Here is a 12538-nt window from a genome sequence, read left to right on the forward strand (position 1 = left end):
ACTCTCCTTTTCCTGCAAGGTCTCCAGCACAAAGATTTATAACCTATTGTAAAATTGTTAAGATTTGCATCATCATGAAGAAAATGATAGACTTCAATCAATGGATAAGACACCCAGTCAACTGGAGGGTGAGGACTGGCAATGTGAGTATAACGCTGATCTCTGCTCTTTGTTTCGCATCACAATTTTGTGCTCATTTTGGAAAACTTAAAATTTATGAAGCTTGTGAAAACCCATGCTGTTTTGCGGCTAATCTGACTTTTCATTAGCTCTCCCAATTTAGTCTCTAATTGTAATTGACCAAAGTCTTCTAATTGAATTAAAGCAAGCACCAAATCTTTGCAATAAATTACAGACAATTGTAATGTAGAAAACAGCAGCCACATAGCAATGGTCCACAAAAGCAATGGGATACTGCTCAGATAATCTGCTTAACAGTAGTAGAAATTGCTGGAAAAACCCAGCAGGTCTGGCAGTATTTATGGACGGAAACCAGTTAATGTTTCGAGACCAGTAACCCTTCTTCATAACTGTTTGAAATCAGTAGTTTTTTTGTTTTCTTTATATCTGTTTAACAGTGTTGATTGAGGGAAAAACATTGCCCAGAACAGTAGGGAGAATTTTAACACTTCATTGAAATTGTGCAATGGAATAATTTGAATTTTAGAATGGTTGTAGCACAAAATTAGGCCATTCAGCTCATTATGCTCATGCCAACTCTGTGAAAACAGCTCAGCTAACCATTTGCCCTCTTTTCCCCATAGGCATTAAATTTTGTTTCATTTCAGGGAACTTATTCCATATGAGAGGGTAAGCAGGGCTACAGTTCCACACTATTGTTCCTTATACTTTGTAGCCTCTGACTTAAGGCCATCAACATCGTGTATAAATCCTTTCATAGCCTTGCTTTCGTATCTCTCTAACCTTCTGCAGCTGTGGTCTTTCTATTCCTCCACCTTTAGCCTTGAACACCACCCTCCATTAACTCCCTCCCTTTCATTTATAGAGTCATAGAGATGTACAGCATGAAAACAGACCCTTCAAGACACCCAAACTGTATGCTCTGTAATTCTCACCTTACATCAGGACTTATTTCTTAATCACTACCTCAAGACTTCCTAAAATACTACCTCTTGTGCAATGATAGTGTCCTTATCTCTGAACTAGATGGCCTGGGTTCAGTCCCAGAGGTGTATTATGTCTGAACAGGTTGATTAAAATCCCACTACTTTAATCAAGTAGTCACACAAGAATGCCTGGATATAATAATGCACTCATCCCAAAAATAACATGAAATAAAATATATAATTGTTCACTGTGTATATGTATAAAATGGTTTATTTCTATGAAATAATGAGAATGCACCTTAATTTATAAATGCTTCAAAAGTATTTTAATTGCAAAAAAAATGCTTCATATATACAATCAGATAGTGTCAATAATAAAAATGCTACCTCACATCCTTATTATAAAAACTCCAGTTTCTCCATCACTTCGATTCTAATGATATTATCTAGCATACCAATGCTTTTGATATGTCTCCTTTTCTCCTCAAAGAATTCCTACTCAGCACGGTCAACAAGATACTGCACTTTATTTCATGCATCTGTTCTCACCTCTTACTCTTCCTCCCAGAACCATAAGGTGCCTGTCTTAATCCTCCACATAATTAACCTCTATATTCAGAGCATCTTCTGTTATTTTCCCTGTATCCAGTGTAATTCATTACCAAACATCTTTCCCACCCTCCCCTTTCCCCTATCTTCAGGGATCATTCGTAGTTGACTGAGAGTGATAGCCCTTGACATCTAGGCCACATTCGACAGAGTGTGGCATGAAGAAGCCCGAGAAAAACTAGATTCAGTGGGCATCAGGAGGAAAACTCTTTACTAGTTGGATTTATATCTGGAATATAGGTAGATGGTTGTGTTTGTTGAAGGTCAGTCATCTCAGCTCCAGGACAGCTTTGCAGGAGTTCCTCAGGGGAGTGTCCTCGGTCCAATGACCTTCAGCTATTTCATCAAATGACCTTCCCTCCATCATAAGGTCAGAAGAAGTGTGAATATTCACCAATGATTGTGAATGAACATTGCACAAAGCCTCACATACTGAAGCAGTCTATATTCACATGCAACAAAATATGGACAATATCTAGGTTTGGGCTGCTAAATGACAAGCAACAATCACCGCCACACAAATGCCAAGCAATGACCATCACCAATAAGAGATAATCTAACCACCATCCCTTGATATTCATTAGTGTTACTATCACTGAATCCCACACTATCAACATCCTGGGGATTATCATTGACCAGAAATGCAACTGGCTTCATCACATAAACACAAATGCTGCAAGAGCAGATCAGAGGCTAGGAATATTGTGGCAAGTAGCTCACCTCTAGTCTCCCCAAAGCCTGTCTATCATCTACAAGGCATAAGTCAGGAATGTCATGGAATATTCCCCATTTACCCAGAAGGGTAGAGCTCCAACCACACTTGCACAAAACAGCCTGCTTGATTGGCATCACTCCCTCCACCATTCACTCAATAGTACACACTTCTACTATCTACAAGATGCATTGCAAAAATTAAAAGTTCCTTAGACAGCACCTTTCACACCTACAATCATTTCCAGCTAGTAGGACAAAGGCAGCAGATACATAGGAACACCACCACTTACAAATTCCTCTACAAATCATTCATTATTCTGACTTGGAAATATGTCATCATTCCTTCACTGTCGCTGGGTCAAAATCCTGGAATTTCATCCCTAAGAGCATTGCAATAGTTCAAGAACGTAGCTCACTACTATCTTTTCAAGGGCAACCAGGAACAGGCAATAAATGCTTGCCAGTCAGTGATGCTACTCACACAAGTGAATAAAAGAAATTTTTCCATGACCCCACACCAGTCCTCAGTCACTCGTTCCCATGGCACCAGTCTGTGCAAATGTAGGCAATACATCTTTCATCTCCTCCCCTCTCATTGATTTACTTGTACTTCTTTAAATTCAGTATATGGTACCATATTCTCTGTTGTGGTCACTTCTGTATTGAGGAGACAATGGCAGACTGAGTGACCACTTTACAGAACATTCCATTCTGTGCGTAAGAACAATCCTAAACTTATAGTTGTGAGTCAATTAAATTCTTCACCTTGTTCCCATGCTGGCCCCTCTGTCCATAGCCTTTAACGATGTTCCAGTCAAATTCACAAGCTCAGAGAACAATGCCTTATCTTTTAACTCAGCGCTCTACAGTTTTCTGGACTTAATGTTAAGTCCAAGAACTTTAGACAATAACCTTTCCTGTTAACCTTTTCACACACCAGAAATTACCCAGAATGCCCCCAATCTTGGCCAAACAGGCTAACATAGAAACTAGACATGGCCAAGCTATTCCCAGACCAGAGACTTCACTTCCTAAAACAGTTTTCACAATCTGCTCCCAGCCCAGATTAGCACTGCAGTGCCAACACTCTCACAGCAGGCTCATTTTGCATTGAAACCGATACCACATAAACAAAGAGGCAAACTGAGAGACCCTGGAAGATTTCACTCGCAGGAGGAACACAATGGACACACCTGAATGCCAGAAGGAACATTTACACATATTCGTGCAGACAGGAAATACAATGAAGAATTCTCGAGAAGACATTCTCACCCACTCACGGAGATGGCTGGAATCTCCTGGGTCAATTAAAATGAATTGCTACTGCCGGAGCCTTGATTAACTTCCATTCAGCTTATTCTTGTTTTAATCTCTTTACAATGTTCACCATTGTACTGTAACTGCTTTACAATTACCACCTTTGTGTTGTACCCCTTATAAAGCATGCCTGCACCTTCTGTTCTGGGAAGAGCATTCTGGCCATCTGTGCAGACAATCAGTTCTGTGTCAGCGTGGTCAATTTCATTCTGCGATATCGTTTTGTTGAAATAAACTGCTTGTCAATTTCACCGTGATCCTCATTTGTGGTCTCTGATCCACTGAGCTGAATTTCTCTTGATAGTTTTACACGTCCATTCCTGCTTCAAGGGTAAAAAAAATCTTTCGGGGGACCCAAGCTGGCGGCGAGTCAGCAAGTCTGAGTCTATAATGCTCCTCCCAAGACTTAGGCAAAGTGGGCACCCTCTTCCACCACACTCACCAAATCAATTAAAAATAGTTTTTACTTAATGTAATTAGTGGTTTAGTACTAAATTTATACAGTTCAGTCTCCTGTAAAAATGACTGGGGGAAAGGATCCCACAGTTCTCAGCAGGCAGGAGCCCCTCCCTACCCTCCCCAGCTGCAGCAGAGGCATCCGCAGCCGCCTCTGGGGACTTATCTATGGTGGCGAGCCTCACGGAAATAATCTCCAAACTCGATGCGAAGATCGATGCTTTAATTGAAGAGTCCCGAAGTCGGTGGAATTCATTCTCGGCCACGCTACAAACGCACGGCCGAGACAGCGAAGAAATTGAATGCCGAGTCATAGGGGCGGAGCTAAAGGCCGCAACCTCCGAGGCCATTGCAGAATCGGCCATGGATCGAGTCCGGACTCTCAAGCAGCAAGTCCGGACCTTAGAGAATCATGCTGACGACCTCGAGAATCGAGGGCGTCGAAAAAATATTCGTTTGCTGGGTCTTCCCGAACGGGAAGAAGAAGGCCAGCTTACAAGGTTCCTTGAACAGTGGTTTCCACAGTTATTGAATCTGGAGGCTGGATCAGGCCAGGTAAGGGTAGAATGGGCCTATCGGGTTGCAAAGGCGGGTCCGTCTCGAACCAGCGCCCCCGCTCGGTCCTGTTCCGGCTGCAGAGCTATAAGGTGAGGTAGATGCTCTTGGAAGACTCCAGAAATCTTGGGAAAGATCCCCAAGCCATGACTTGAAAAGGATCCAAGATTATGTTATTTCAGGACTTTTCCCCAGCTTTGGTCCGAAAGAGGAAGGTGTTTGATGAAGCAAAGAAGTGTTTGAGGGATTTAAACATTCAATACTCCTTGCGCTACCTAGCTATACTACGCTTTAGCTATGAAGGGTCCATGTATAACTTCAGATCACCGGAGAAGGCCAAGGAACTTTTGGACTCTCTTAGACAAATTATGAGTTAATTGATGTTGTTTTGCCCTACCCCCACCCCGGTTTACCCCCTGTTTCTTTTTCCTTTCATTATCTTACTGTTTAATATTATCTCCAGGGGGTGGGAAGAAGGGTTTATTTATTCATCCTTTACTTGGCGATTTCCTTTCCTCCCCTTATATAGGCCAGGGGATCTAGTTAATGTAGATGGGGGGGAAGGTGGCTACCTTATTTTATCTTTGTCATTGGGAGCGGGGTTGTTTTCCCCTGTTATTTTGTTTTAATACATTTAATTATTATTTGCTGAGACTGTAATTTTATAGTCATAAAATTTTGTGGGCGGCACGGTGGCACAGTGGTTAGCACTGCTGCCTCACAGTGCCTGAGACCCGGGTTCAATTCCCGACTCAGGCGACTGACTGTGTGGAGTTTGCACGTTCTCCCCATGTCTGCGTGGGTTTCCTCCAGGTGCTCCGGTTTCCTCCCACAGTCCAAAGATGTGCGGGTTAGGTGAATTGGCTATGCTAAATTGCCAGTAGAATTAGGTAATGGGGTATGGGTGGGTTGCGCTTCGGCGGGTCGGTGTGGATTTGTTGGGCCGAAGGGCCTGTTTCCTCACTGTAAGTAATCTAATCTAATCTAATCTAATATGTTCATATATGGTATTAACATTTCCAAATATATCCAGGTGTTGGTGTGGGTGGGGGGGAGGTGGGGGATAGGGTACTCACTGTTAGTTCTAGTTCAGTAGTATACTTGAATTTTCTTTATCCTATCGTGGGGTGCCTGGATCAAGGGTGGGGCACTGGTTGGGAGAGGTTATGAAGGGTTCTTTGGAAAGGAAGTGATGCCCCCTGGAAATAAGGGGGAAGATCTCCATTTAAATACATTTTATACTTTTTTTTACTATTTAGAATTTTTTTATTATATTGATCTAAATGTACTAAAGAGCTTTTATTTTTGTGAATTTTATATGCTCCATGCTCGGGATGTTTTGGATAAATACGGGTTTTGTTGTGATCTGATGTTAACACATTCCGAGCATGTATATCACTGTTCAATTTCAAGGTTTGTGCGAAGATTTGTAGCTTGGGTGCTCATTGTTGTGGTTCTGTTCGCCAAGCTGGAAGTTTTTGTTGCAAACGTTTCACCCCTGGCTAGGCGACATCATCAGTGCTTTGGAGCCACCTGCGAAGAGCTTCTTTGATGTTTCTTCCGGTATTTATAGTGGTCTGTTCTTGCCGCTTCCGGGTGTCAGTAGCTGAAACTGACACCCGGAAGAGGCAAGAACAGACCACTATAAATACTGGAAGAAACATCAAAGAAGCGCTTCGCAGGAGGCTCCAAAGCACTGATGATGTAGCCTAACCAGGGGACGAAACGTTTGCAACAAAAACTTCCAGCTCGGCGAACAGAACCACAACACTGTTCAATTTATGTGTTATCCGTTGGATTTTTTTTTCCCTCTTGAATAATGTAAGAATTTTAATTATACACTCTGGTTAGTTGTAAGTTAGATGAGTAGTTAGTTGAGTTTTGTCTTTTTTTTCTCTTGGTATTTCTTTTCTCTTGTTTGATAGATTTCAGTTATTTATTTAAGATTTAACTGTATATCAATGTTTATACTTGTTTTAGTTTTTTTGTAAACTTGTTAAACATGTTAAAATTTTCAATTAGAATATCTAAAAAAAAATCTTTCATATTCCTCTTCAGTTCTAATCAAAGGAAACGTTGAGAAAATTTTTTTTAAATCTTATATAGGACTGAATGATGTGAGCTACGGTGAGATTGTGGCAGGATCAGGTGAGAGGTCTGATGAGACCAATCTCAGTGTCTTTGCTAAGCAGTGAGGCAAATCTTTCACTCGACAGAAGCGAGTTCCCAATCAATCAGATTTATACCTTGGTTAACACCTTACTAACGGCACAGCTCACTTCATTAATATTCAGTTTCCTATTTTACCTAATATGCTGAACAAGCTGGACAGTGAAAATTCTCAACATGAACATCAAGGAGGATATCAGGCAACTTCAGCTTAATGCTCGCTCCAAAGGACCTTCACATTGGACATTGGACATTGGACACAACATCTCAGGGCAGCTCCATGGGCATACATCACATACCACTCCATGTTCATGGACCTTAACATTCAACGTTTGTCATGAGGCTGGCATATTTCTGATCCATTTACATGATGCTTCTGCACTTTAATGCTGTACCTCAGGCTGCACCAGCATCTATCATTGTAATGCTGCAGCAAATACACTGTGCTCTCAGAAACACATACCCAGCTCATGAGCTTAGGTAGACTGCATTTCCAGCCAGTTTTTTTTAACTGTCATTGTATTCGCTCACTCTGAGCCTACTGAATCCTCGCAGTATCCCTCCTTGCCTTGTCTTTTTGTATATTGTCCCCTCAGCCAGAGATACCATGCTCAGAGGATTGCTGTACTTCCTTGGTGTTTGGCACATGCATGCAAGAAGGAAGGATTTTATGGTTGTCACCATTCAACAGTCATTACAAAATTATGAGGGGCATGGATAGGATAAATAGACAAAGTCTTTTCCCTGGGGTGGTGGAATCCAGAACTAGAGAGCATAGGTTTAGTGTGAGAGGGGAAAGATATAAAAAAGACCTAAGGGGCAACTTTTTCACACAGAGGGTGGTACGTGTATGGAATGAGCTGTCAGAGGAAGTTGTGGAGGCTGGTACAATTGCAACATTTAAAAGGCATTTGGATGGGTTTATGAATAGGAAGGGTTTGGAAGGATATGGGTCGGGTGCTGGCAGGTGGGACTAGATTGGTTTGGGATATCTGGTCGGCATGGACGGATTAGATCAAAGGGTCTGTTTCCATGCTGTACATCTCTATGATTCTATGACATAACCTTGATTCAGGTCCTGGCGCAGTAGGTCATGGATAACATCAAATACTTGTCTCAAGGCTTGGATATGGTCAGTCAGCCACTTCACTGATCAGAGAGAGGATCCACACAAGGGTAAAGAATAACATTTTTCCTAATTTTGTGTTGTGCTGTGGGGGCTTTTTATGGTCAAGAAATCAAGAATATGACAAGAAAACCCAATTAGTCTCATGGGAACAAACCCATCAAAACACTTAATGCAACTTGCACTTAGCAAAAATATGTAAGATTCGGCCAATTAACTATTTTTCTTCACAAATGCTATCTAACTTGTTTTCCAGATATTTTTAAAGAGTTAAATACATTTCACTGTATTTCATTTCTAAATTCTTAGATACAGTATTGTATTGAAATTGCCACTTTTAGATTGAAGTGTTACAAGTTATGCCCCCATCTTAGCCAATTTTTATCCATCAATCGATATTGTGAAAACAATTTGATTAGATTAGATTACTTACAGTGTGGAAACAGGCCCTTCGGCCCAACAAGTCCACACCGACCCGCCGAAGCGCAACCCACCCATACCCCTTGCCTAACACTACGGGCAATTTAGCATGGCCAATTCACCTGACCCGCACATCTTTGGGCTGTGGGAGGAAACCGGAGCACCCGGAGGAAACCCACGCAGACACGGGGAGAACGTGCAAACTCCACACAGTCAGTCGCCTGAGTCGGGAATTGAACCCAGGTCTACAGGCGCTGTGAGGCAGCAGTGCTAACTGCTGTGTTGGGGTGCTTGCCACACACAGATTGGCTTCTGCATTTCTTTTGTTTACAACATGACTATGATTCAAAAAAGTACTTTGTTGACTGTAAGCAGCTTTCATCTGGTGAAAAACATTAAGTGACTGCAAGTGAAAATAAAAAATGCTGGAGAACGTCGACAGGCCTTGCAGCATTTACAGAGAGAGAGAGGAACAGTTAATGTTTTGAATCTGAAGTGGCTGTGTCTGTCTCTCTTTCTCAAAAGATGCTGCCAGACCTACAGAGTTTCTCTTGCACCTTTTTGCTTTTATTTCAGATTGCCAGCATCCATAGTATTTTATGTTTATCTGACTGCAAGCCTTTTTATTCCTTGTTTTAGTAAGGGATGTGAATCGGTGGCTGTACAGAACATTGTTAGACCACTTTTGGAATAGTGTGTTCAGGTCGGGTTTCCATACTATAGGAAAGATGTTGTTCAACTTGAAAGGGTGCAGAAAAGATGTACAAGGATGCTGCTGGGGTTGGAGTGTTAGAGCTGTAGGGAGAGGCTGAATAGGCTGGGGCTATTTTCCCTGGAGCATTGGAGGCTGAAGACTTTGTATAGATTTATAAAATCATGGGGGGGCATAGGTAGGGTGAATAGCCAAGGTCTTTCTCCCCCAGGGTAAAGAAGTTCAAAACTAGAGGGCAAAACACCCTAAGGTGAGGAGGGAACGATTTAAAAGGGACCTAAGGAACAACTTTTTCAAGCAGAGGTGGTGCGAAGAACGAGCTGCCAGAGGAAGTGGTGGAGACTGATACAATTACACAATTTAAAAGGCACCTGGATGGGTTTAGAGGGACGTGGGTTAGCAAGTAGGGCAAGGTTTGTTTAGGATATTTGGTTGGCATGGCAGAGTGGGACCTGATGGTCTGTTTCCGTGCTGTACAACTCTATGACTCGATAAGTGCCCAAAAGGAAGTGTGTGCGTCAATGCGATATGTTTATCCATGACGTGCTTGCTTCACTCGGCAGGAGGGGCTCAATATTCACAGAGAGACAGGACAAGGTAGACTTGACTCTTGTCCGGAGATTGTCCCTGGCTACTTCAACCTAGGAAACCCAGTGAGTTAACTTATATGCCGCCGAAATGCGGATTATTCGTTTTTTTGTGTGTCTTGATGCTGAAGTCAGGTTAACCAAAACCATAGTTAGTTAGCTATAAAACGTTATTATTCTGGATGAAACGCGGTTTACCGGTTGCTAATAAATAGATAATCGAGTAACGCAATATTTAAAACCGGGCACCGATTAGAAATCTGGAACAGAAACTCGCGATTTGATCTGAGGATCTTCCCGTTTTCGGAGATCGCCGTGTGTTTGGCGCCTAAATGCTCTTTTATTGTTTCTACATTATTTTATCGGTTCAGAAATTCCGTATTGTAGATATGTCTTTTTTAAAACACGTGTATAGTCTGGGAGACTTAATGAGGTTTCAACTTAAAACGCACTTTTAATTAACACAAAAAGAAGTCGGTGGCGAGCGCGGAGTGGAATAAAAATCCACGCGCTCCGCCGGCCGGGCAGCCCGTGTCGGATTTACATTTTACACGCACTGACACATAATAAACAGAAAACCCAATTTAAGGTCACGTTTACCGGTAGGAAGAAGATAATTCCGCTCTGGGCAAGGGATTGTAACGCTTGTTGGGAGCTGAGGGTTTGCTGTTGTTGGTTCGGGGTGGGTGGAGCGCGGCCATTAGTGTGAACATTGCATCAGCCGCGAGCTCAAACTTCGGCCCAATTTCCGCGTTGCCAGGAACAACCAACCGTCCGTGTGGTCTCGCGCAAACCCCAGCACCCCCTCCCCCAAACTCCAGAAAACCTCATTTATCCAACTTCAAGTTTTTAAATGTGTCTTGAGTTTTTACAGAGTGTGGCACTGTAGGATAGCGGCCACTAAAAGAAAACAAAATACCCCCCCCCCCCCCCCCGCCAAAACAAAAACTGGGTGTTTGCTGGAAATCACAAATTGTTGGGAAAAAACCTCACATCTGAGGGGAGAGAGAAAGGAAGCAAGCAGAGTTTCAGTGACCCTGTTAAGTTTGGCTTTCGAATGAGATGGTGCTTTAAACCAGTCAAATGCCTAAAACATGACGAGCACTGCAAAACTCGAACTGTTCGTTCAGTTCCAACGTTTTTTTTAATAGTCGCACTAGAGAGGAAACAGCTTTCTCTCTAAATGGTGGGGGAAGAGTTCAAGAACAAACTGCGGATGTCGCTTTTGTAAAACTGGTCGGAATTTCCGGCGCTGATATTTCTGTGTAAACTACAACAGAAACTTGTTTGTGCGAATGGATGACAGCGTTTATGACAAGCTACGCTTTCAGTGTGGTGCTTAATGCGTCTCACTGGAGTAGTGCATTAAACTCAAGACTGCTGTTATAATGGCATATGCTGTTATACCATGTTTGTTTAAACTTTACTTGTTGTGTTGCTTTGCTAACTGAACTAACAACTTTTGTTTTCCCAAAGGTTTTTGTCTTCATGGGTTGCATAAATATTGAAGTTTTGAAAATAGTATTTAATTTAAATCACTGTTTCTGTTAATTTGTGCATATTTCAAGCTGCTGATAATCAGATCTTAGTGTTCTTAAATAGGATTCATCCCATTTAATGAAGCAACAATGTAAGAACAATCTGTTCTGAGCCTCCAAAGATGTGTGGGTTAGGTGAATTGTTATGCCAAATTGCCCACAGTATCCAGGGATGTGTAAGTTAGGTGGATTACCCATGGGAAATGCAGGGTCACAAGGATATAGTAGGGGATGAGTCTCTCTGGGCTTTTGGGGCTGAATGGCCTGTTTCCACACTGTAGGGATTCTATGATCTTCAAGTGAAGAAATATTTGAATTTAAAAAAAGCATGTGCCTTGCAATCTTTGGAAATATGCAGCTTGCTATAATTTTTTTAAAAATCTGATATTTGATTTGGTTTGCTTTTGGACAAATTATTTAAATTAAATCCATTGCTAATTCCATTTGAGACAAGTGAGATTGTATACCTGTCGTTCCATTGGAGTAAATATTTGATCAGTTTGTTACATGAGAACTGTGGATTACTGTTTAGAAATCTCTACGACATTTCTATAGCTATCACCATTAATAACAATTTTGGACAAAAATCCACATATTTTTGCCCCTGCCTCATTATGCTGACAAACACTCATTGAGCCATAACTTAATTATATGGTTCTAAGAGGCCATTTAGTACATGTCTGAACCAGCTGAATAAACTAGCCACCCACTAAACCCACTCTCTAGGACATGTCCATAGTCTTGTAGGTTATAGCCTTTCAGGTGCAGACTCTGATTCCATCTAAACAATTTTGAGATTTTCTACCTCAGCCACCAAACTGCAGTAAATTCCAGTCACCTGCCACCCTCTGGATGAAATAAGAAAGGTTATCCCTCAGATTATTTCACAATCGCCTCAAAACTATGTCCCACTGTAATTGACCTCTCTCCATGAGGGGAAACAAGTCTCCCGGTCCCATCTATCCAGGCTGCTCATTAGTTGTACACCTTAATTAAAACCCCCCTCAGCCTCCTTTGTTCTAAGGAAAATAACCTTAGCCTATCCAATCTGTCCTCATAGCTGCAACTTTCAAGCCCTAGCAACATTCATGTAAATTCCTTGACTTTTTCTAGAGCATATATGTACAGCACGGAAACAGATCATTCAACTCATCCACGTTAACCAGGATGTAGGGGAATGGGTCTGGGTGGGTTGCGCTTCGGAGGATCGGTGTGGACTTGTTGGGCCGAAGGGCCTGTTTCCACACTGTAAGTAATCTAATCTAGTC

At 42.0% G+C, this 12538-nt stretch overlaps 1 protein-coding gene across 1 annotated transcript in view; it reads left to right on the forward strand.

Moving 5' to 3' along the window:
* The first annotated feature begins 9714 nt into the window (after positions 1 to 9714).
* Positions 9715 to 12538, forward strand: part of LOC132820534 (high affinity cationic amino acid transporter 1-like) — a 39064-nt gene continuing 36240 nt past the window's right edge. Inside the window, exon 1 of the mRNA XM_060832775.1 lies at positions 9715 to 9798. The gene's annotated coding sequence lies outside the window, so the exon portion shown is untranslated. The remainder of the gene's footprint in view (positions 9799 to 12538) is intronic.

The sequence above is a fragment of the Hemiscyllium ocellatum genome, chromosome 11 (genome assembly GCF_020745735.1).
Source record: "Hemiscyllium ocellatum isolate sHemOce1 chromosome 11, sHemOce1.pat.X.cur, whole genome shotgun sequence".
In the NCBI taxonomy this organism is placed as follows: domain Eukaryota; kingdom Metazoa; phylum Chordata; class Chondrichthyes; order Orectolobiformes; family Hemiscylliidae; genus Hemiscyllium; species Hemiscyllium ocellatum.